This window comes from Candoia aspera, chromosome 3, assembly GCF_035149785.1.
Source record: "Candoia aspera isolate rCanAsp1 chromosome 3, rCanAsp1.hap2, whole genome shotgun sequence".
NCBI classification, from domain to species: Eukaryota; Metazoa; Chordata; class Lepidosauria; order Squamata; family Boidae; genus Candoia; species Candoia aspera.
Genome location: NC_086155.1, coordinates 78440142 through 78467297, shown reverse-complemented (window position 1 = coordinate 78467297; position 27156 = coordinate 78440142).

Here is a 27156-nt window from a genome sequence, read left to right as displayed (position 1 = left end):
CCTCTGCGGGCTTACAGAAAGACTAGACTGGACTGGACTGAAATTCCTAGGCAAGGCTGAGAGCTTGAAGCATGACTGGACTGGACTGGAGATTCTAGGCAAGGCTGTTGGCTTGGAATGAGACTGGACTGGACTGGAGATCCTAAGGCTGGGGGCTTGAAGCAAGACTGGACTGGACTGGAAGTCCTAAGTAAGGCTGAGAGCTAGGAGCAAGGCTGAGTGCACACTTGGATCATGCTGGAACACAGCGACAAGGTCCGGAGCTAGACGTGAGGCTGTGCTCAGCAGGGACGGCAAGAGAAGGATCCTCTGGAGCAGCTTGTGCAGAAGGCAATTCTGCAGACATAGAAGGCACTGGCGCTGGTTCCACTCTGGCTACAGGCAAGGCATCTGATGCAGGTAAGGACTCTTCCGCAATGGCAGAGAGCTCAAAGGATCAGTTGTCTCTGGCAGATTGCAGTTCATGCATCTGCCTTTTTTGATGATCCTTTCCGCACCTTTTCTCTCCAGCAGCCAATTGGGCTGCTTTTTGATTCACACACTTTTCAGCTCTCCTATCACGCATGCTGATTGGAGAGTTCAAACCCCCCACCAGAGCTTGTCCAATCCATGTTTGCCATTTCTCCTGGTTCTGCTTCTTCAACCCTCTCCTGATCAGTTTCGGTTTCCCCCTCTGACTCCGGATAAGTTTCATTTTTGGAGTCAGACGCAGGCTGAAACCTCACAGGAATGCTTTAGCATGCAAGAGCAGATAATTCCTCATATCACTGAGTAAGCCCAACCAAGGACCTTGCATTGTATGATATACATTGCCTACTGATGGGGAAAGTGGGTGTGGTGGCTCATTGGTTTAGACGCCAGGCTTGTCGACTGGAAGGTTGCACATTCAGCGGCTCGAGACCTGAGTGCCACATGATGGGGTGAGCTCCCTCACTTGCCCCAGCTCTTGTTTATGGATTTCCGTTGTCTCTTCCTATATGTATTGTTTCAATCTGACCTTCTTTTATTCTCCCTCCCCATTCCATCTGTGCTACAATAGTTGCAGATGTTGGAAATGCACTTCACTGTAAAATTGTTAGCATGTTTTAATGCTACCTTCATAACAACCAGGGGGTTCAAATACAACAAAGATCTGATGAAATGGTAACCAGGAAGGCCCTAGCAATTTGTTTTATTTTAATTTGGGGGAGGAAGAGATTTTTGTTACTATACAGCTGGTAGAAGATCATGCGACGGGACATTTTTCTATAAGTCAGAGTTGTTGATGAGGAGAGAGAGACAGAGAAAACCGAGAGTTGGACAGTATATAAATTTAATAAATAAACAAATAAATTTCCAGTGTTTTACTGGATTGATGCAACCTACAGCATTAAAGACCTAAATTCACCTTGCAATATGTCATCATCCCATTTCATTAAAAACAAGCAAAGAAAGAAAGAAACCTGGGGTGGGGGGGGAACACTTTAAAAATCAGATGGGAGAAATAATTTGGTGGATCCCTGGTCTGCTACTTCAGGAAGTACAATTGCTTGTATGCATTACCAATTCAACAGGCTATAATGTCAGATCAACAGTATTGCCATGCTACTCATTAACTGGAAAAGGTCACTGGGAAAGCCTAAATTTTAAAGAAAATGCAAAGGGAGAAAATTACAGAAGAATCCATAGCCTTAAAGTAGACCTACCATAGCTTGGTTGCCAAAATTCTGATGACCATAACAGTGAGTTAGAATTTTCTGCATCCCTTTGCTACCGTCTCATGGTTAACTGGGTTTTTGCGGACCAGAGATAGTAACATTGTTTTAAAGAAGCCTTGTTTATTCAGGATGATTACTGCAAACTAAAATATGTAGACATAGCCTGAAAGAAAACAAGCCCTTCCATCAAAGAAAGGGCGTAGCATAACAAGAAATATGGCCATTGCACAGAGTAGTTGTGTCTGCACCAGACATTTTAGAACCAGCAGGGCGACAGGCATAACATGTATGCAAATTGCCCAATTAGGTGTAACCTGCTATTGCCGAAGCATTTGAAAAGGCAACAAAAGAGAGCAGAAATCATTCTGAAAGATTGCAATGTCAGTTTCAAATGGGTTGCAAATTATAAATATAGAACACTATTTTTGTTGTTGTTAGTTTGTGTGCTGGGAATTGTCTGGATCCCATGAAATATGCAGTTCTAAAAATGTCAGAAACCCTGTATACATAATAATAAGGGTGTGACATGCAGGAGTTCTGGTAAAGAACAAATGCTTTCCCTCTGGCTCCAGTCTCATTGGAAAGGTCAAAGTTTCCATATATGTAAAGCAGAAGTCAGTATCCTATGCTAATCCTTAGAGATGTGAACTTTCAAGGAGCCAGGTGTCTTCTATGGCATGCTGAGTGCACTGAATTTATGTTGATTACTGTGTGAGGCCACAGACTTGAAAACACACACTTCTCATTCTATCAAATGCCAATTAGAATTTTTTTTTGAGGCCTCAGTGCTAATCCTTTCCTTGAGGCAATGCTAATCCTTCCCTTCCCTTCCCTTCCCTTCCCATCCCTTTCCTTTCCTTTGTTTCTTTTGCATTTTACCTGGCAGGGAAAATTGAATTACATTTTCTACCATTACCACAATCAAGAATGGATGAAAAGCTTGGAATCTGCTTGGATTAAGGTCACAATATCTGGAATCAGTGGAATTTGCCTGGATTAAGGTCACTCTGCCACCCCTCACACACCCATTTTTCTTCTGGCAAGCACTATACTATACTAGGTAGCTGGTCCCCTGGAGCACTGTGTGTAAGTAAAAGGTTACTCCCAGATGCAGTAACCTAGCACATCTGGGAACACTTAATTTAACAAAACTTAAGGAGGTTGTCCATTCAACAAGTCCAATTCAGGTGCTGCCTCCCAACTTGGTAAGCCAGTCAGAGCTCACCTGGAATGTCTTGCCTCAGTCTCCTCCTAGCCAAAAGGATGTTCCTAACATATCCTCAAAGATATCATCACCCTGTTTTAAATACAAAGCCACCCTTGGCATAGTTTTGTTCCATCTTCATATTAAAATTCAGCAAGAGTGTCTGTGGTGCTCTGAAGGCATAAGACAGCAGTAATAAACATACTGTATAATGTTTAATTCACTTCATGTCCAAATATCCTTAAATGGATGAAACTTTAGCAAATGAGTGAAACATCCAAATCTAGGTAAAGAAGTAGAGTAACCAGAATACAAGTCATTCAGAGGCTCAGGAATTCCAAGTTCTATCTAACTGATTTCATCCATATTATATTTGAACTCATCTCCTTTGAAACAATATTTCTGAATATTTGCTCAGGGAGCAATACAAAATACTTTCCAAAACCTGGTTAGTTAAGTGATCGTTTTTTCCTAGAGGATTGTGTGCTGCTTGCATTTAAGTGTGCATTTATTTTCTATTTGTTAAATCATGTTTCTTTATTGGATAAATTGAACGGCTTAGATATAGCATAACTATAATTAATTGGTACGCTTGCTTCTTAAGAGGGCACAAACAACTTGTGTTATTAAATGGTGTCATGTCAGATTTAATGGATGTCATTATAGAGGTACCTTAGGGATCCATTCTTGGACCATTGTTATTTATGATCTTTATAAATGAACTGACAAGTCGGCAAACTGAGTGCAGCATTCATTTTTACGCTGATGACACAGTCCTGTCATCCATTGAATGTGAAGCTGACCTGATTAGGGATTTCCAACAATTCAGCATTACTTTGGTGTCATGTGTTAGGAAGCCAAGACAATGTTATCTGCAATGTCCAGTTGGCAAAAATGCTTGCCTGTTGCTTTTTCAAAAAATAATAAAAGCCTGTTGCCTGTTGATTGTATTAGCATTCAGAAGAGCTAAGAAAGAAACTTTCTCCAGAATATACTTTCTTTTAGCAGCTTCTTTCTTAGATATTTCTAGCTACGGGTTATGAGTTTTCAGAAAAGATGACCCAAGCACCCCCAAAGGGTACAAGTTAGTTCTGGAAATTTAAGTTATGAAAATTGGAAGGCACATGGGATGAGTAAAATGGGAAAAGAACATGGAGAGAGGAATTTCAAAAGAAGAAATTGGAGGAGATGAAGGAGGTGGGAAAAGAAGACATGGATGAAAAGGGAAGGGCAGCTAAGAAGAAAGGAGAAAAGGAAAAGAATTCTGTGGAACCTCTTAAATAATAGATGCTGATCATAGATTGTATTGCAACAGAAATAATTCCAGCAAAAGAGGAAAATAAAAAGAGCATCATCATTATAAGAACAACAGCAACACAGAAATTAACACTATTAAAAACAAAACAAAACACCACCTTAACACTTTACACAATATATCTCTAATCTTAAGGATAAGTACATAAAGAGTAAACATCCAAGTTTAGTATTTTTACCCAGGAATATATTTTTATAGACAAAGGCAATCTATTAGAAATGATTCGATTAATATAACGGATACTAACTTAGAATAAAACTACCCTTAAATGGTTTCTTCAAAATCATATTTTGTTGCCTTCCTCCTCCTCCTTGTCCAACGCCTCCTCCTCCAGCAGTGCTATTTCCTATTTAATCATCCAAATGCTATTGATTCAAAGAAAGATGTTCTTCAGTTTCATGAGGGTAAATCTTATTTTTATAAAAGAGAAATTAATGTATTATATATTTTATTTGTTTGTTTGTTTGTTTGTTTGTTTTTATCCTGCCTTTATTATTTTTATAAATAACTCAAGGCAGTGAACATTCCTAACACTCCTTCCTCCTCCTATTTTCCCCACAGCAACAACCCTGTGAGGTGAAACACAGTCTCCTGGTTTCTAGCCCAGCACCTTAACCACAAACTGGCTCTCTATTTTGGCTCTCTATATCTCTCCATATTGCAAGAGTTTATAATGTATGGGAAATGCAGTATGTACAATAAAACTAGAGTAAATTTCATTGTTAAAGATTGATCAACATTTTCTTTTTCACAATGAAGTCAATAATTCATTATTTCATGAATTAAATGTATAACCCTAGGTTCATTGTACCATCTTAAGAAATAATTAAAAATGTCCATGAAACTCTGTATATGAATATGAATATTGATTTCACCACTATTTGTCATTGTTCCAAAAATAAATGCACAAAATCGAAGAAAAAGGAAAAAGAAAAGACAAAAAAAAAAAAACATTGAAAGAAGAAAATAATAAAATAACTATTTTCAAAACTAGAAAAATCAGTAAAAATAATCTTAAGTTCTAAATTCCCTCCCAAGGTACCCAACTTGTGATTGCATCAAAATATTTAATAACATTGAAACTGCTTCTAATTACTGTCTTTACATCAATCGTTTCTCTCTTAAGAGCCATACTCAAAGTCCCTGTGTTGCCTTGTTGTGTGACAGATGATATATAAGGGAGCCATTCTTGCTTAAATTTAGTCAAAATTCTGTTCTGAATGTATACTGCTACTTTTGCCATTGCTGTGATTTCCCCAAGTTTGGTATTTAACAATTTTCTGATTTCCTTTAAAAAGTTTGACCACAAAGTTTGAAGAATTAAATGAATATCATGACTGCAAATAGTAATATATATCAATATGTACCAGTAAACATACGAAAATACAAGGAAGGCTTAGATGGTATGGACATGTTGTATGCGGCAAAGAAGACTCAGTGGCGAGAACAGCCATGTGTCTGGACCCTGGTGGCTGGCGACCCTGTGGTAGACCCAATAAACAGTGGATGGACCACATTAGGGAGGACATGGAAAGTGTGAATGTCACCCCTGAAGATGCCTTGGATCAAGACAAATGGAGACGGATATGCCAACAAGCGGACCCTGCCATAGTGCGGGAATAATGCTAGGAAGAAGAAGAAACATATACTAAAAGAATGTTAAAGGTAAAGGTAAAGGTTTCCCTTGACGTAAAGTCCAGTCGAATCCGACTCTAGGGGGCGGTGCTCATCTCCGTTTCTAAGCCATGGAGCCGGCGTTGTCATAGACACTTCCGGGTCATGTGGCCAGCATGACGACTCGGAACGCCGTTACCTTCCCGCCGAAGCGGTACCTATTGATCTACTCACATTTGCATGTTTTCGAACTGCTAGGTGAGCAGGAGCTGGGATTAACAACGGGAGCTCACCCCGCTGCGCGGTTTCGAACCGCCAACCTTCCGATCAACAGCTCAGCGGTTTAACCCGCAGCGCCACCGCGTCCCTATTAAAAGAATGTTAGCTAAATGTTAAAAGATATCATCACCCATTGTTAGTAACATCTAAATACTGTACATAGATTTTATTTTTTTTATGGAAATAAATAAACCATATAGAGTCAACAAGACAAAGAAAGAAAATGAAAAGTGTAACTCTAAACAGATCTATTGAGGAGTAAGTACTGTTGAATTCATCTGGATTTATACCAAAGTACATATGGTTGCACTCAGGGTCATTTTCATTCTGAATCCCAAGGGATCAGAAAATATACTGCTTCTTCTGCCCCTCTAATTTTACTATAGCACAACGGCTCAGGAGTTCATGGCCACCATGGGAGCCATGGGCCTGTCTCAGATTATTCAGGACCCGACTCAGGACAGTGGCCTCACCCCGGACTTTGTTTTCTTGTCAAAGCAGTGGCAATGTGATCTGAAGGGAGAGTTACATCTGTCCCCTTTGTCATGGTCAGATCATACCCTGGTGGCCTTGAGATTCTTTGATGCCATCCCCCTCCACAGGGAGGCAGGACCCATTCGATAGGTCTGCCCTTGACGACTGATGGACCCAGCAGGGTTTCAGAGGGAGCTGGGGGTTATACCAGAGGATCTGCTGCACAGTCCAGTGGAGGCCCTGGCTGCTGCCTGGAAGAGGGAGGCAGCCAGGGCCTTGGACAGGATCACGCCTATGCAGCCTCGCTTATCCCATCGAACCTGACACTCCCCATGGTTTACAGAGGAGTTGAGGGTTCAGAAAAGGATTAAGAGACATCTAGAGTGCTGCTGGAGGAAGACAAGGACTGATTTCGACCAAACACAAGCTAGAGCCATTATAAAGGCCTATCTTATAGTGATAAGAGTGGTGAAATGTCAGTATTTCTCTGCTGTTATTAGATCCACAGAATGCCACCTGACAGGCCTGTTTAAGATCATGCAATCCCTTTTGGGGAAGTGGGGTTTAGAAACCCACCTACAGGGCTGGGCTGAAGAGTTTGCTGGGCATCTGGAGGATAAAATTGCTCAGATTCATTCCAAGTTGGATGCCAAGCATGTAGCAGGGTCTGGGGAGATGCCCAGGGAGCGGACTTGCCCAGTTATCTGGGAACAGTTTGATCCTGTTGGGCCCGAGGAATTGGACAGTATTCTCGGGTCTGCCACCACTTGCCAATTAGATCCTTGTCCCTCTTGCCAATGCCACCACTTGCCAATTAGATCCTTGTCCCTCTTGGCTGGTAAAAGCAGCTTGGGAGGTGAAGTGTGGGTGGGTCCAGGCAACGGTAAATTCATCTCTGGGGGAGGGAGTGTTTCCAGCAGCCTTCAAAGAGGCACTGGTGTGCTCCTCCTCAAGAAACCATCACCAGACCTGACCATTCTGGACAATTTTCATCCAGTCTCCCACCTTCCCTTTCTAGGGAATGTAGTTGAAAAAGTGGTGGCACTGCAGCTCCAGAGGGTCCTGGATGAAATGGATTATCTGGACCCTTTTCAGTCAAGTTTCAGGCCCAGATATGGGACAGAAACAGCTTTGGTTGCACTTATGGATCTCTGGTGGGAGCAAGTTGGGAGCAATGCATCCATCCTTGCTCTTCTTGACCTCTCAGTGGCTTTCAATACCATCAACCATGGTATCCTTCTGGGCCAGCTCAGGGAGTTGGGAGTGGGTGGTGTGGTTCTATGTTGGTTCACCTCCTTCCTCCAGGGCCAGTCCCAATTGGTGTTGATAGGGCATGAGAGATTTGGCCTACGGCCCCTCCTTTATGGGGTACCACAGGGTTTGGTACTATCCCCACTCCTTTTTAACATCTACATGAAGCCACTGGGCAAGATCACCTGTCGCCATGGGATAAGGTATCATCAATATGCTGATGATACTCAACTATATATTGCCATCCTGGGTGATGTAAGTGAGGCTGTGGCCACTCTCTCTCAGTGCCTGGAGGCTGTGGGGGTCTGAATGGGGAACAACAGGCTTCAGCTGAACCCTGGCAAGACAGAGTGGCTGTGAGTTAGGGGCTCCCAGGTATCCAGGAATTTACCATCTTTGGTTCTGGATGGGGTTGCACTTCCCCAGACAGATCCGGTGTGGAACCTGGGGGTCCTCCTGGACTCATGACTCCTGCTTGAAGACCAGGTGGCAGCTGTGGCCAGGGGAGCCTTTGCACAATTTTGTGTTGTGCACCAGCTCCACCCCTTCCTGGATTGGGAGTCCCTCTGAATGGTCACTCATGCCCTGGTCACCTCCCGTATAGACTACTGTAATGTACTCTACATGGGGCTACTCTTAAAGAGTATTCAGAAGCTACAGCTGCTCCAGAATACAGCCGTGTGAGCTATCTTTGGCGCGCCTAGAAGGACGCACATAACACTTCTACTACATGAGCTGCATTGGATGCTAGTTTGCTTCTGGGTCCAATTCAAGGTGTTGGTTACCACCTTTAAAGCCCTACATGGCATGGGTCCAGGTTACCTGAAGGACTGCCTCACCCCCGCTACATCGGCCCGTCCCATCTGGTCAGGCAGAGAGGGCATGCTATGGACCCTGTCCATGAGGGATTGCCAATTGGCAGGGTCCAGGAGGCAGGCCGCCTCTGCTGTGGCACCCGCCCTGTGGAACAGCTTACCCCCAGAAATAAGACAGGATCCCACTCTCCCAGCCTTCCGGAAGGGGGTGAAAATATGGCTATGCCACCTTGCTTGGGGTGGGAGGTGGGATAGCCATTCATGGGGGTGGCTGGCACTGTGACCGTGCCAAGGACAAGATCCTATCAAGATCCTATTGGCATCTTGAATTTTATACTTCATATTTTTGTATTTTTGTATTTGTATTTCTGTATATTTATATTTGTATCAATATTATATTGTATTGTTTTTATTGATTGTTATTTTATTGTCTCTAAGCCACCCACAGTCTTTGTGTACGAGATGGGTGGTAGAGAAATTTGATGAACGAATAAATAAATAAATAAATAAACAAACAAACAAACAAAACCACACCTTGCAAGAAAGTCCAATGCATTTTCTTAAAGAACTTTAATAACATGCTTCATTGTAGTCCTATTGTTTTGTTACTATTTGTTTACATAGTTATGTTACTTGTATGATGGTCTTAAATGTAAAGTTATAATTTGTTTTAGAATTACAACTGTAAGTTGTAGTCAGTGCAGTTAAGTCAGTGCAGTTAAGTTTTGCCCAAGACAAAGATTACATAATGGTTCCAAATCAATATGCTATGAAAAATATAATGTATATTTTTGAACAGATGTCAAATGTATTGAATTATCTCTTAGGTGAGCTCTCCTGTTTTGTGTTTCTTCCTAACATCTCTCCTTTATTAGCATTGTGTGTATAATCTTTACAGCATATTCTTTGCTTCTCATCTTATCTAAAATCAACATTCAAATAATTGCTTATATTTTGATAGCAAATTGGCTGTGGTTTGTAGTAATGACATACCACCTATCTGTATGTCCCTTTTGGGGCATCCCAGTAAATATCACAGAATAGTTTTGCTGATAATAACTGGCCAATCTATTAACAAGGGAAGCATGCATTTAACTATGCCAATAGCTTGGGCCAATGATTCAGTGCCAGTGCCAGTACATGAGCTTATGGCTTTTTTATTTTATTTTATTTTATTTATGAACCCTTCATGTTATTCAACAGAGCCAGTTTAGAGTAGTGGTTAAGGCATCAAGCTAGAAACCAGGAGACTGTGAGTTCTAGTCCAACCTTAGGCACAAAGCCAGCTGGGTAACCTTGGGCCAGTCACTCTCTCAACCCTAGGAAGCAGGCAATGGCAAACCACTTCCAAAATCTTGCCAAGAAAGCTGCAGGGACTTATCCAAGCAGTCGCCAGGAGTCAACACTGACTCAAAAGCACTATACCTACGTACATACATCCAGTACATACATACATACTACCATGTTCTTGGTAGGCATTCTGTCCAGTCAAATTACTTAAATATGAAGCTCAGCATTGCAGTATTACTCAGTTTTACACAAGTTGCCTTAGCCCTGCACAATTTCCAGTCCACGTTAGACAATCTAATCTGTCAAGCCAGTTGTGGCCCAACAGCCTCTGTGCCAACGTCTTCTGTCTTCTATTGACCACATTAAAAGGAGAAGCGCTATCAAGCACTAGTCATCCTCATTCTGCTTAAAAGGATCTATTTTAAGTTTACTGTCATGAATCTCGCTAAAGTTGCAGTCAACTGACAGAAGAAAACATAGTGCACAGTTATTATTATGCATTGTTTGTGTATTTGACACTATATGTTCAGGCTGTTCATGGGAATGGAACTGTCAGAATGAAATCTTATGATACGATGATCTAAACAAAGGTTGGCAGTAACTACCTCCACGTAAAATGATCCTGGCTTTATGGCTGCTGCTTTCAATACAGAAAAAGCCAGGAAAGAAAGGAAGGACAAAATGCTTTCTACCCAAAAAGTCATTCCAAACAAACAAACAAACAAATCGTCCTGTTTACCAAGTGGGACAGACAGACATTCTAAGCCCATCATGGTAATAGGATTCTAAGAAGCATTAGTACTCAAAGTACTCTGAGAGCTGCTATAAAGGTAGAGTGGTGTTGGGGGAAAAGACACTCTGCCTTCACCTGCTGCCTATTTAGAACACAATTCAAGCCACATCTTCAGAAAGAAATCACTAAAAACAAATCGGTTTTTTTCCCCCTGAAAACCCTTCTCTTCAAACCAGCTGCACAGGGAAGAGAAGAGAATGGGAAGATAAGTTTTTTCAGTGCACATGGAATGGTGAGGGAAAGAGTTTCCTTAACAATTGTTCCCCCATTTGTTAAGCCCCCATTATGCCAGCTAGGCAAAAGTAGAGGGATAAACAACCAAGCTTATTGCTTGTAGGCTAGTAAAAAGACTTACCGTTTCTTGCATGGAAAAACTCCATGACAGATGGTCGATCTTTGAAGAAGCTGACCTGTGAACAAAGAATCTCTCATTCCAGGACTATTGTAATAAAATAAAACATTGTGTATGGGAAAGAATATCTAAGTCAGATGCCCAAAGGTTTTCAGTGGGGATCCTTATCACCCAATCAGTAATGTAACCTTACAACAGTATCATTATATGTGAAAGGGTCATGGTTAGGGTTTCCGGTGAAGCAGTATGGCGGCTGGTTGAGCCTTGTAGCAGCTCGGAAAGATTGATGTCTACCACGCGGAGGTTGAGAGTTCTGCAGAGTTGGAGAGAGACGGGCAGACCTCGTAGGCAGCGCGAGAAAAGGAGTGCTGCCGACGAAAGACTCCAGCAGCTTCGGAGAAGCAGGCAAAGGCTTTGCTTTCTGTTTCAATGTTTCACTTTCGCCGCAACAACAAAGCAGCCAGGAAGCCTGGAGGTACATCGGAAGAACCCGCGTGAGTAGCCTAGTCATCTAGGCAATTCTGCAGCCCCTTCATCTCTAGTAAAAGAAACAACAACTTGTGACTACAAAAGTGAAAAAGAAGAAACTTTCTAAGCGGAGGGGGGAAAAACAACAACTTTTCTATACTTTGGAGACCAAAAAACTTTACTGCCAGTCCTCACTTAAAAGGAACTGAATTAATTAATTAATTTCTAATGCCATATTCGACTATATTGCAGATGTTTATAAGTTTACTTTGAATTGTATGCTCTGTATGTTGGGATATAAATATTATACACTGCTTTATATAGATAAATATGATATTAGGTGTAGTGATTAAGATAGGTAAATAAAGATTTTTATAAGGACAAAAGGAATACAAGGAGACAGAACAGGAGAGGCTCAGAAACCGGGGAAGGAGAATGGTTGAAAGCTATGTTTGAAGACTTTATGCAAAAAACAATTCAAAATATTACTCAAAATTTAACGCAACTACTAGAGGGGAAAATAGATGGCTTTGAAAAAAGGTTGGATCATAAGTTAGAGACTATGGATAAAAGAATAAAAGCAGATATTCAAGAGGTAAGAGAAAGAGTGGAGAAACTAGAAGTAGAAAATGATATAGAATTAGATCGATTAACTATGTTAGAATTAAAAGAAAAAGAACATTGTGTTAGACTTAGAGGTGTACCTGAAAAAAAAGAGGCAGAAATAAGAGAAATAGTGGTTCAGATGCTTGCAAATTTAATTGAATGGGAGGAAGAAAGGCTAGAAGAAGATATAGAAAAAATATTCAGAGTTAATTCAAAATATGCAAAAATTAATCGGAAACCAAGAGATATAATAATTGAATTTGCGAGGAAGAAGACCAAAGATTTGATAATACAGGCCTCCTGGGGGAAAAAATTAATATTGAAGGAGAGGAGATTATGATACTGAAAGACATACCACTGAGAATATTAAAAAAGAAAAGACTATTTCTTTCTTATTGAAGTCCTTAAAAGAAATAAAATCCCCTTTAGGTGGGAAGTACTGGAAGGAGTGAATGTCACATTCCAACAACAAGGATATAAATTAAATACTATTTTTAAGGCTCAGGAATTTCTCAGAAAATATAAGAAAGATTTAGAAACAGAAACAGATAGAAGGGAAAGGTCAAAAAGTAAAGAAAGTAAAGTGAAACGTTTAAATACAGAGGAACAAAGTGTAGAGGAACCAGCTTCAAGTTCTAAAGAATTTGCAATACTCCTTTCAAATGAGTGAATTAAAATGCCTTTCCTGGAATATAAATGGAGCCAACACCCCAGCTAAAAGGAAAAAAAGTATTTCACTATTTATACAAACTAAAACAAGATATAATATGTCTTCAAGAAACTCATATTGTGAAAAAAGATAGTAAATATCTGGTAAATAATAAATTAGGAAATGAATTTATAGCAGCAAATGAAAAAAAAATAAATGGAATTGCAATATATGTAAAACCCGATTTAAATCCTAAATTAGTAAGTGTTGATAAAAATGGGAGATATTTAATAATAGAATTAGAATTACAAAACTCCAAAGCAATACTGGTTGGAATATATGCCCCTAATGATAATCAGAATAAATTTTATCAAAATTTATTAAATAAACTTTCTGAATTATCTTATAACAATTGGATTATGATGGGAGATTGGAACGGAGTTACCCTACCAATTATTGATAGAAAATCTGAACAACAAATTTAAAAAAAATCAAGGAAAATTGCCCCAATCTTTTTTTGATATGTCAGAAAATTTGGCTATTGTAGATGCCTGGAGATATAAAAATGGTACGGCTAGAGATTATACATTTTATTCAGACAGATTCAAATCATTCTCCAGGATCGATATGATATGGGTATCTAAAAATTTGGCAAATAAAAATTTAAATGTATCAATTCTTCCTCGATCCTTCTCAGACCATAATCCAGTTCAATTGGCTATAAAACTCCACCCAAAAAGCTATAGGTGGAGATTAAATGAAACTTTGTTGAGAAATAAAGAACTCGTAGAAGATTGCCAAAAGAAATTGAAAGAATTCTTTGAATGGAATCTAAATAATGAAGTGAGTATTGGGACAGTATGGGATACTAGCAAGGCATATATGAAAGGATATTTTATGTATCTAAATAGTTGCCTAAAGAGGAAAACACAACAAAAAGTTCAAACCGTTCTTGACCAAATTAAGATAAAAGAAAAAAACCTTCAAATAAGATCATCAGATGAAGGTATAAACCATCAAATACAAATTTTACAGCAGCAATTAAAAATACTTACAACAGATGAAATTGAAAGAAAATTGAGATATATTAAACAAAGAAATTTTGAATATGCTAATAAAGCTGGAAAATGGCTAGCATATAAATTAAGAAAAGAAAGGGGAAAAATATTATTACAATTTGAGAAAATGGGAAAGAATTAGTTGACAATGAAAAAATTAAAAAGGCATTTCATAATTTCTTTACAAATTTATATAAGAAACAAGAAATTTCAATTGATAAATTGAGAACTATTTATTAAAACAAAATTTAAAGAAATTAACTAAAGACCAAAAAGTATTAATTAATAATCCCATCACAATGCAGGAAATTATATAGGCAATTAGAAAATTAAAAATAGGCAAAGTTCCAGGTCCTCAGATTCTCAGCAGGTTATTATAAATGTTTTCAAGATCAAATTTTGTTACCACTCAAAGATTTATTGAATGCAATTCTGCTAGGAAATCCAATACCAAAATCTTGGTCAGAGGCAAATATCATACTAATCCCAAAAGAAAAACAAGACCTGTCATGATGCCAAAATTATAGACCTATTTCGTTATTAAACAATGACTATAAAATATTTACTTTAATTTTAACTGAAAGACTAAAAACAATTCTTCAAGAAATAATTAATTATGACCAAAATGGTTTTTTACCCCAAAGATACATAAAAAACAATATAAAGATGGTCTTAAATATAATAGAGTATGCTCAATTTCATAACGAAAAACAGATTATGTTGTTATTTTTAGATGCTGAAAAAGCTTTTGACAATCTAAATTGGAATTTTATGTTTAAGACTTTAGAATTGATGGATTTTGGCGATATATTTATAAAAGCAATAAAATCAATTTATACATTTCAAAAAGCCAGAATTGTGATCAATGAAGAGATAACACATGATTGTCAAATAGAAAAAGGAACAAGGCAAGGCTGTCTGCTATCTCCTTTATTATTTATATTGGTATTGGAGGTTCTAACAGAAGCTATTAGAAAGGACCATCAAATTGAAGGGATAAAGATTAAACAAGAAACATATAAATTAAGAGCCTTTGCGGATGATTTAGTTATTATTTTACAAAACCCGTTAATATCAATTGATTACTTATTAAAGACACTACAAGAATATGGAGAATTAGCCAGTTTTAAAATAAATAATCAAAAAATGAAGATGATAAATTTAAATATGCCACAAAATAATCAGAATGTATTAGAAATTAAATCAGGATTTAATAGTGTCAAAAAAGTTAGATATCTAGGGATAGAGATTTCAACCAATACTAGTGATTTATTTCAAAATAAATATGTTAAAGTATGGAAGGAAATCAAACAAGATTTATTGAGGTGGGAAAAATTAAATGTATCACTTATGGGACGAATCTCTGCAATTAAGATGAATATTCTGTCGAACATGTTATTTTTATTTCAAACTATTCCAATATTTATAACTGATAAAACTTTTAAATTATGGCAAAAAAGATCTTTTAAAATTTATTTGGCAAGGGAAAAGACCAAGAATTAAATTTAAATTACTACAAGAAGACAAGGAAAGAGGAGGCTTGGGTCTTCCCGATTTTAGGCTATATTATGAGGCATGTGGTTTATTATGGTTAAAAGAATGGATCACCCTACAAGATTATAAATTACTAAATTTAGAAGGGCATGATTTAAAATTTGGATGGCACGGTTTCTTATGGTATAACAAATTGAAAGTAAATAAAACATTTAACAATCATTGTATTAGATCGTCTATTCTTAAAATTTGGGAAAAATATAAATCTACTCTAACATCAACAGTACCACTATGGATTTCCCCACAAGAAGCTTTTGTAAGGCGAGAAATAATAGGAAACTATAAGTGGCTAAAATATTCGGATTTAATAAAATTTGAAGGGACTAAATTTACAATGAAAACAAGACAAGAATTGGAGAATGAAGGATATTTGTGTCATTGGTTTACATATATTCAATTAAAAGAACAATTTAAAATAGATGCTAAAAGTTACAAATTTACAAAAAAATTATCTTGGTGGGATGAACAAATCTATGCTAATAAAGACCACATGATCTCTAAAATATATAAAATGTTATTAGAAATGAGAATACTAAATGTACAAATTAAGCAATGTATGAATAAATGGGAGAAAAATTTTGGATACAATATTGAATATGATGTTTGGGAAAGAATGTGGACTAAGGGATTAAAATTTACATCAAATTATAATATAAAATAATTTTTTTATAAAATGATGTATATGTGGTATACCACCCTGAAAAATTATCGAAAATGTTTCGAAATACGTCAAATGTCTGTTGGAAATTGGAAATTGGAAAAAAGAAATTGGAACTTTATACCATATGTGGTGGACCTGTAAAAAAGCGAAAAAAATTTGGTCATCTATACATAATATAATTTGTAAAATGCTGGCAGTTAATATTGATAAAGTACCAGAACTCTATTTATTGGACTTTATGAACAAAGATTTGGAAAAGAACTATGGAAAACTTCTACTGTATTTGATTACTTCGGCCCGAATTCTCTACGCTGCAAAGTGGAAAGAAGAATTAATCCCATCTGTGGAGGAATGGATACTTAAATCCCTAAATTTGGCGCAAATGGCAAAACTAACAGACCAACTAAATGATAAAAATATGGAAGATTTTCAAAAGGATTGGACACCTTTTTTCAAATATGTGGAATGGACTCAAAAAGTTAATATGAATATATAGTATATAGATAGCAAATTGTTTGTTTAATTTCTTATTAGAATTAATGCAGGCAATTTAGAGAATTAAGAAAAAAATAATACTTTAGGATACTAAGCTGTACCGTCTAGAAAGTTGGGAACCCCAATCTTTCTATTTATTTATTTATTTATTTTTCATCTTATTCCCCCTCCCTTTTTTATTTTTATTTTTATTTTTTTTATTTTTTTATATATATATAAAAATATATATATATTTTTTCCCCCTCTCTCTTCTTCTCCTTTTTTTTCTTCTCTTTTCTTTTTTGTATTGTAAGATATTATAGTTTGTATGTAACTCTATGTTTATTTGTATGTAATTTTTGTTTGTATGTAATTCTATGTTTATTAAATAAATTAATAAAGAGTTCATATAAAAAAAAATGAAAGGGTCATGGTTATAAGACCTACTTTACGGTACCAAATGTTCTGTTGTTGTTGTTTTTAATGTACAGTAGTTACTTCTCTTGAGGGAATGATATTAAAGGCAAAACTGAAATACTTTGGCCACATAATGAGAAGACAGGACACCCTGGAGAAGATGATGATGCTAGGGAGAGTGGAAGGCAAAAGGAAGAGGGGCCGACCAAGGGCAAGGTGGATGGATGATATTCTAGAGGTGACGGACTCATCCCTGGGGGAGTTGGGGGTGTTGACGACCGACAGGAAGCTCTGGTGTGGGCTGGTCCATGAAGTCACAAAGAGTCAGAAGTGACTGAACGAATAAACAACAACAAAGTTCCTTCTCTGTTCGTATTATACTTCTTCATTCAGTGCTTAATTAAAGCTTATTTGCTTAGCATCCATTCAGCAATGAGGTACTTTTGTTGTTTACTGCAGATTCCTCAGGAATATTAGTGAGCTCATATCTAGCTGATCTGTGGGTCTTCCCTAATCTCTTTAGTCTGATCCTAAATTGTGCAATAAGAAGTTCGTGATCTGAACTACAGTCAGCTCCAGGCCTTGTTTTTACCAACTGTACAGATGTCCGCCACCTTTGGCTGCAAAGGATGTAATCAATCTGATTTCGGTGTTGTCCATCTGGGGAAGTCCATGTATAAAGCTGTCTCTTAGGTTGTTGGAAGAGAGTGTTTGTTATGCAGAGTGAGTTGTCTTGGCAAAATTCTATCAGCCTGTGTCCTGCTTTGCCACAGATAATCAGACAATTTATTCTTTGAAACACTATTTAAAACTTTTATTTATTTACTTGATTTTCTTTTTGCTTGCTACAGTTGAAAGACTCAGCAGATTACAAGTTGTACTGCATATCATTTACATATGATGTAAATTGTATTTATACGTTATACGCCTAATTATATAAAAAGTTGGGTGATGTTGAAAGGCATTGCTTCTTTAATAAAGCAACTATTAAATTTTTCCTACTTCACTTTCTATAAACCTCTAATTGCCAATTGCTCTTTTCCTATTTCCACTCCAGTTAGATCACACAGACAAATCCAAAGGCCATTTGGTCATTCTTCAATTTTTTCAGTGTGAGTGCCAAAAAGGATGCAAGCAAAATCAGAAGAAAGCCAATGCAAGCCACCAGAAACACTATCCAGAAACCAAGCACTTTCAGGAAGATGTCTTCATTGACAAGGAGTTACTTATTTATGGAATTTCTAAATGAGGGAAGCTTATGCTTCTCAATTGACTTCAAGAAGAATTACAAACATAATGATTAAAACATCTATGATATAATAATTACAGTAAATAAAAAATTAAAACCAGTGACCTAATTGGAGCAATATTAACCTTCATACTGTATGGTGAGACAGAAAGTCCATATGTTATTTGTGTGTGTGTGTGTGTGTGTGTGTGTGTGTGTGAGAGAGAGAGAGAGAGAGAGAGAGAGAGAGAGAGAGATTTCAGACGCCACTGGGTTTCTATCATCCAACCGAGCCCTGAGAAAATATCAACATAAAGTCTATGGAAGAATAGGAAACTGGGAAATTACTGCAGCTGGTGCCAAATCTTTGTTGTCCCATGGTCGGTATGGTACAGGGATATTTGACCCCAGAGGAGGTCAGACTAATTCACAGTTCCTTTATCTTAAGGCACTTCCACACAGGCTCCGTATCAGTTCAGAAACAACTTCAAAACCCAGCATTCCTACAAAGTTATTGGTACTCAAAAAATGAGGATCCTTTCCTTTCCTCTCCTTTCCTCTCCTCTCCTCTCCTCCTTTCCTTTCCTTTCCTTTCCTTTCCTTTCCTTTCCTTTCCTTTCCTTTCCTTTCCCTGGTTCTGTGCCAATTTATCTAAAAAATGCAGCAATGCTGGTCTGCAGAACTCATGGACAGTTGAGCTTGCCCAGAGCAGGAAGACCTGCCTCCTCCTACCTCTGGGCTCTGAATTTCAGTGTTTTGTACTCTTGCCTGCTTGTAGCCATTCTTTATAGAAGGTATCTCCCCAGCTCTAGCTACCATAGGGACATGCAAGTATGATAGATGTATTGGGAAAAGTATTGGTTGCAAAAATACTGAAGCACTATCTTTTCAGACTCAAAGTTTGTGATAGGATTTTAACTGCAAGGGGAAATGCAGTTCTGCAGCTGGAAAATTGTACCTCATAGCTACTGTTTGGATTTGTCTGCTTTCCAAAGAGGTAAACATAAAGTAAAAACTGGAGGGGAAGGGCTAGCCATTTGTTTCCCTTTTGTAGTGAATGAGAGTGAAAGAATTGTTTCCAAGCAGGATTTGAGGTTTACAGAAGTGAATATGAATGCAGATTGGCTTCAAACTGTTTTGGAAAGATCAAGGAGTGAAAACAGCCAAACAATCCAATCTCAACAGTATTTGCTATATATTTAAGGTGAATGATATGCTATAGTGACCAAATGCATAAAAATAGAGTCACATGCTTGAAATTCCTTCATCTTACTGGAAATCAGAAAACCCAGCATCTGCAAAATCTAAGGGGTTTTGGTTCTAATGTCTGAGCTACAGGTTTCTGAAAGCACAATCAATAAAACAAATTTTTAACAATATAAACTGCAGATGGTAAAAGAAAAAAAAAACATTCCCCTACCTCCAATGATATGCTCCTGAGCTGATATCCTGATCTTATTTTTACAAAATAATAATAATAGTAATAGTAGTAGTAGTAGTAGTAGTAGTAATAGTAATAATAATAATAATATAAAAGGCATAGCTGCCAGCTGTACTTTAAAATAATTTAGCCCTAAAACAGTTGGCATAGTTGGCACAGTTGGCACAGTTGGCACAGTTGGCTCATTGTTATTTTATTTGTAATTAGGAATTATAATAATAGCTCTCACTAATAATATTTTTCCCCTTAATTTTTTAGGTGTTGGTCTAGAGAGAAGAAGCACAGTTGTCACTCCTCAAGGAGAATCAAATCTTAATTTGTCCAGAAGTAATTAAGTGGGATTAATACTCACTTCCATGGCCTTGGTTGTTGTTGTTGTGATATTGTGCCAAGACATATTTGCATACATACACACACACACGCACAAATACATGTGTGTGTATGCATGTGTGTATACATACACACACATTGTATGCAAACACATCTTTCTGACCCAGAGTTACTGTGCGAAAGCATTATCTCCTTAATAGGCAGAAAGACCTATTCATTATCATTTGCTTTCACTACTGAGAATTCAACTGAGTTGCTCAAATGAATTTTAGGGAAATTATTAGCTTCCCAGTTAGAGTTACTTGATATGAGCTTTGAGCTGAACCAGGGCTAAATATTTGGCTTTTTATTGAATGTCTCAAAAGGTAATAGCTGCCATTTGTATTAACCTGTTACTTAATCTGTTGTAGCTCTTTGTAAAATCATTTGTTGACTACCTGAGTTATGCTGTGTTATTTCTAGGCAGCAAATACATCTGCAAGGTTGATGAAAGGCTATGACAGTGCTCAGAAAGGTTTAGAACAGGAGGGATGTGTGCAAATCAATTTGAACAGCACAGGAACAAAACCAAGCCATTGCTAAAAATAATGATGTGAACAGGTTTGGTGGATTTATGTTAGGAAGTATATGTGCATCTTGGAACAACAGAAAACACTGTCAGTTTTATTGCCAGCTGAACAACTATATAAGGGTATACATCCATTGCTTCAAGCCAGGTTATTTATTTGTTTGTTTGTTAGATATGTATGGCTGCTCAAGTTGCAAGAGTGACTCTAGTTTGAAGAAACACAAAAACAAGGAATTTAAAATAAATTAGAAGAATAATATAATGTAATATAATAAAACTTCAGAAAATTTAAACAACAGGATAATAGAATATAGGTAGTCCTCACTTAACAACTGCCTTGTTTAGCAACCATTCAAAGTTACAATGGCACTGAAAAAGTAACTTTTTGACCAGTCCTCACATTTATGACTGTTGCAGCATCCCTGTGGTCATGTGATCAAGATTCAGGAGCTTTGCAATTGGTGGGTATTTACAACATCACAGCATCCCGTGGTCATGTGATCACCATTTGTGTGCTTCACAACCAGCTTCTGACAAGCGGATTCAATGGAGAAGCCAGCAGTAAAATTACAAGTCATGGTCACATGATGTCTTGCTTAATGACTGCAGCAGAAGTGAGGTTGTAAATCCATCAAAGTCACAGATGTCTCACTTAACAACCTCATCACTTAGTGATGGAGTTGCCAGTCCCAACTGTGGTAATTAAGCAAGGACTACCTGTAACAGTAATAAGAAGCAGGCGAGGTCAAGCAACAGTATCTCATTCAAGGGCCTCACACACTACACAGAGCTTTTTGTATGAACTGAATGTGAAAGCGTTAGGGTTTATGCCCCCAGTTTTCACCTACATGACTGTTGAATTTCCACAACTGCCTAGGATACAGTGCAGTCACGAGTGTGTGAATAGTGTTAGTACAAGCGAAGCCTCAATTCTTATCTTTCCATTCAGTCTTACAAAAAGAATGGTGGTCATGATATGTAACAACATTTCTACTTCACTGAAGTAGGATTATTATGTAACACCAAATCTTAGGGTGTCTATGCATATCAGAGATAATTTTTAGCAAAGGGCTCCTGCTTCAATTGTGCAGTTGAAATGCATTATTTTACTCACATCAGTCATGACTCAAGAATGACAAATGTTACCATCAACACGTACTGAAAACTCTTCAACAGTTGGAAAATTTGGGTAGAGGCATAGTTTGGGAAATTTGGGAAAGGAGGCAGGCAGGGGGCTACGCAATGGCTTTTTTAAGAATAAAGAATCAGCAAGGTCTTCCTTTATTGTTTTTCCAAGAGCATCCCTAGGTATCATTATGCAAATTAGAGACATGAAAAACAACTGCATGTTTAAAGAGGCTGTGGCAGATTATTCATCAACTTCATTTAAATGTGCTGGTGGCTTCTTTATCCTCTCTAAGGACCAAATTAGCTGTGGTACATTAAATGCATTATCACATGTGCATCTTTTTAATATTGGGGGGAAATGCTTCCCCTTCCACACAAATTAGATGATGATGCAGGGAGGGAGAAGGGTGATACTTCTCCATCATGCTGCCCGCCCCAAATATTTGCTGTAAAGAGGAAATTACTATTAACCTAACACAGAACATGGCATGACATGACATGGCATGGCATGGCATGGCATGACATTTATTTGGATAAAGTGATGCTTCTTATCATTGTTTGTTCTGAACAGATTCCTGAAATATAACTCCTGCTTCATTCTCCTCTCTCTCATCTCCCCACAAATACCTGACTTCATTTGTTGACTCCTTAAGTTATATTTTCCTGAGGAATGTCTCCAAACTTAATTCAACTGCTGCTGTCTAATGTTTTACAGCTTCTCATCCAGTACTAAAAAAAAACCAATGCTCCTTTTGCTTGAGTCTGCAGGCAGTCATATTTTGCCCTGAATGCACCACAAAGGATGCTTAGTTGTATTACAGCATTCTTCTTTAGATGTTTGTAGGAGACGGTGGTCCCTAGGTCAGGAGACCCATTTCTATTCCCCTCTTTCCAAAGTGAAAAAAATATCTTAGGCTGTCTATGCATATCAGAGAGAAATTGCAGGTATGATTTAGACCTTTAACCACCCCTTTCTTATCTCCTATTCCTAATGGCATGATAATTTCTTTAGATGTTCAGAAACCATGCCACCATATTTTCAGCTGCAAAGAAAGATGATGACCCATTTTCAGATCAGTCTTGTGTACAGTAACAAAATCAAGAAGTATAATCAATGATATTTTCACGTCTTGTGTTCTAGACCAATAGGCTACCAGCTTTTAAACCAAATGTTACATGGCTACATTATTTATTATTCTACCACAGAGATAGCACTCACTCTTATCAACATGATTTAAGTTTGAGAGCATCCTTTTATCTCCCAGTCTAGGTTTTTAAATCAATATCCTTGTGCTAGAGTTTTCTTGTGATCATCCTGGCTCCCCTTGGTCTTTCAGCGGCTTTTGACACCATTGCTCCTGGTATCCTTCTGAACTGGCTACAAGGTTTGGGAGTGGGAGGCACAGTGTTGTGATGGTTCTGCTCCTTTCTCTGTGGCCAGTTCCAGTTGGGGCTGTAGAAGGACGCCATTTCTGTCATGGTGTCTGCCCTTAGGGACGGCATTGCCCCAGAGGTTCAGACTGTCCCTGGCCTGCAATCCTTTAAGCAATCTTGGAAACCTTACATTCTTCCCCAGGTTCTCGGATACTTTGGGATGTGACCATTTAGTGTGTAGTGTCTGTTTTGTTCCTTCATTGTGTTTATTCTTTTTGGTTTGCTGTTAGGTCCTGTACCTGTTTTTAATTTGTATGACGCTTACTGTCAGCAATAAGTTTGGTAGCTTCATACTGTAATTCTATTTATAAATAAATAAATGTCCCAATTTTGACACACAGTGAATCCCCGCTGATCAGTTATGACAATTGTGCAAAATCTCAATATATCCCCATTTTTATATCTATGGAGCACTACTTTTTCAAATCGGTTTGCCTATCCAAAACAGGTCTGTCTCTCTCTCTTTCTCACACACACACACACACACACACACAAGCAGCTTGTCTCCTTCTACATTGGCTCATTTCCTATTTTTTAAAAAAAATTCTACATTTAAAACACTAGGAAGAAGAAAGAACTTTTCTTGTTTTGCTAATTAACTCGGTTTCTTGCTCTGTCTGGGCTCTTGTATGATAAGGAAGTTACAGTGAAGGACCACAGCAAATAAATCCACAAGCAGTTACAACAACCCAGATGAAATTTGTGTATATTTTTTAATAGAATTAAAAGGATTGAGTGAAGGAAAGGCTGATTTTTCAGAAATGCCCATAGTAAACTGAATTCTAAAATGAGATCATTTCTCAAAGTTATTCATTTCTTCCTAGACACCAAGAGTTCAGTCAAGCATAAGATCTTGGACTAGAAACCAGTTGATTCAAATTAACAAGGGAAGAAAAATGGAGAAAGCAATAATTTCCATTAATGCATAAAGAGTAAATGCTTATGATATTCCTTGGTGTGTGCATAGTCCCAGTGATTGGTATTCAGATTTTCAGTTCAGTATATAGCTGGCACTAAAAGGATTTATTTAATATTGCTATGCAACTGGCCTCAATACAAGCAAACACATTCAAAATCATATTTTGCCATAGTTTGCTGAATTGACACAGCTTTCCACTTTTAGGACAAATAATTGGAAATGCAAATCAAACAGTCTAAGAGTTTATATCAGTCTGTTGCTGCATGAGGAAAGCAAAAGAAATCAGAGTTCAAGAATGAACCTATTCTGTTCACTGAGTTGAGAACCTAATTAGCATTTAATGTCATATTTGTATCGACACATAAGGACAGCCTTACTCTTAAATTCAGAAAGAATACATGAAAGTTTTGGACATAACCTTTTATGCATGTCCTTAAATATGAGGACAATAATCCATTCATTTTCAGATGTGCATGGCATAATCCATACATTCATATGGACATCCATGCAGAAGTATATATTTAGGAATCACTCAGTTGAAATCTTTGCTCAGATTGCATAAGAATTTATAATTATTTCAATGAGAGTTGCTTTTGTTGAAGCTATGGCTTTTCCTGCACAGAAAGCTACTGAATACTGGTCAGTCAGTATCAAAGGACCATTGGTCCTTTTAACTCAATAGAATCCACTGTAGTGGTTCTCAACATTTGGTCTCTTAAATCACACCCACTGCTTTATCAAAGAATCTAAACCCTACCATGGCAGATGGCCTCACTTTTCCCTCTGCGATTGAACTATATATGCAATCACATAATACTTTTATAAATGTGCTCTACATGTGTACATTAATAATAGAGAGGGAGAAAGTACTTAAATGAATTGAGGCAGTGTCCAATTACACATGTGCATTAGCCTGTGTAGACGTTGATGTTTCAAATTTATAATCGATCACTTCAATTTGTTTTTATCAAAAATCAGGAAAAAAATTAGAAACGAAGATAAAATGCATTTAAATACCAACAGTGTAACAAAAATGCCTAAAATGACCCATATGAGCATATTACTCTATAGAATTCAAGAACATTTGTTAATGGATACTGACAGCAGCCATTCATAACTTTGCAATATTGTGTGTAACAAAAGGTATCTTCTTTGATAAAAGAAAGTGGCATAAAATTCATCAGACCAACCTGGGACATGTAATTACACAAGATAAAAGGTAGCAACATGTGAAGGATGGATTTAACAGCACAGGAGCAGCAGGGGCAGGTTCAGCAAGCCACAGGGACTTTATTGAATTTCCCATCTGGAATGCTGAGGGTAAATTGTTAAACCTGGCTCCAAAAAACAATCTGGAATAGTAAAATATATGATGTAACATTGCTAGCCAGTTGCCATCAGTGATGTTCTGTTCATTCTCTCATACTTTGAAACAGACCTGTTTCATTTTGGTATTCAGTATTTAAAAGCCTTTGTTGATTCTCTTACCCTAGGGTAAATTCTAAAAGATGTAGAACATCTACAGAGAGACTGTAAGATTAGAGTTTCCCCAAAACTGTTTGAGATCATGAAGACTGAAACTGTTAAGACAGGTCAAGAGGGATCAACTCTATGGGGAAATAGTGGCATTTAAGCCAATAATTAAATATTAACAACTATGTTCTTACCCCAGAATTCAATGACTAGCCTTTAATCTTAGGGCTGCATCTAATACATATTTGGGTGTTCAAAACACCGCTCTTGTGAACTTAGATTGAACTATTTCCTGTGACTTGTAATTGGGGTAATGACCCATCTGTGAAACTAGAGCAACTGAGCTAAAGGTCTAGCAGGAAATTGTTTCAGAGATGCAGAAATGCATTCTCCACCTTTCGAGCAGAAGAATTGCTGAAATGCTTCTTGGAGTCCATAGGACCACAAAACTCATGTGTGCTTTCCATGAAGCATTATACCAGGGTATATATAATTCTTCGCTTGTTCAATTTCCTGCCCTTCTATTATCCAGCTCAGCTTCCTAGGGTTTTTTGGCAAAAGCCATTACTTTAGTCTTCTGAAAATTACTTACCAGCAGTTTTCCTTGCAGTACTGCATTAAGCTTCTGGGGGTTCATCTAAGGCCAACTGAAGTCTTCGAGATAATAGCTGCATCATTTTCAGACAGTAAAAGAGGGTGTTCATTTCTCTATTTAGGGAGGGTAGAACTTTGATATGAACATTTCTTTGCAAATTACTTCATATATAGGCTGAACAGGGAAGGAACTAAAATGCAGCCCTTGTATAAAGAGATTCAATCTAATAAATCTTGTGGCTACATCTTATACTGATTATGGAATCTTCATACAGTTTTTTTTTAACAAAAAAGGAAAGGCACTGGTCAGTATTATTGTCTGTCAGTTTTTTCCCATAAAAAAAGATCTGAAAATTAAGTCAAATGCTCATTTAAAATCAGCAAAGACCACACAGAGGAAGAATTTAGCTTTATCACCATATATCTTAACCAGATGACATAGAACTAAAATATAATCTAGAGTGGAATGGCCAGATCTGAAGTTCACCTGCTCATGACTCAGAATGGCTTCCTTCTCCCATCCTTTCTCACACTTTCCACTCTGGATGCTGAGCATAAACCTTGCTAACTACCCTCACTAAACTGAATGCCAATAGTTAGCAGGGTCACTTCTATTTATCTATAATAAAACATCAGATGCTAAGAAAGGGCATTAAGCATTAAAAAAACAACCAAATCAATAAAAAGGAAAGGATACAAATTGGAACAATAATTTAAACTCTTAGGGCCAGAGGTTCCACATATGAATAATTGTTAACAGAGAAAACCATCCCAGCCTCAACTTAGATCGATGTGTGCAAGATGGCTTCATCAGCTGATTTTAAAGCATTGACAATGCATGTAGCATAAGATGATCCTTTCTATAGAAGATTTCTCTATATCTTTAATACTTTGCTGAGTACTTTGCCTGCCATTGTCCTGAATTTTTTTTCTTCCACTGTGAAAGGGACTTTTGTATTTCCATCTGACTGTCAGGATGCTTTGCAGTTTCTTTCCATGGATTTTGTGTGCATGTTGTGGGTGTTGCTTGGGTCTGGGGCCAATTTTTTCAGTGACCTAAAACTTCCTTA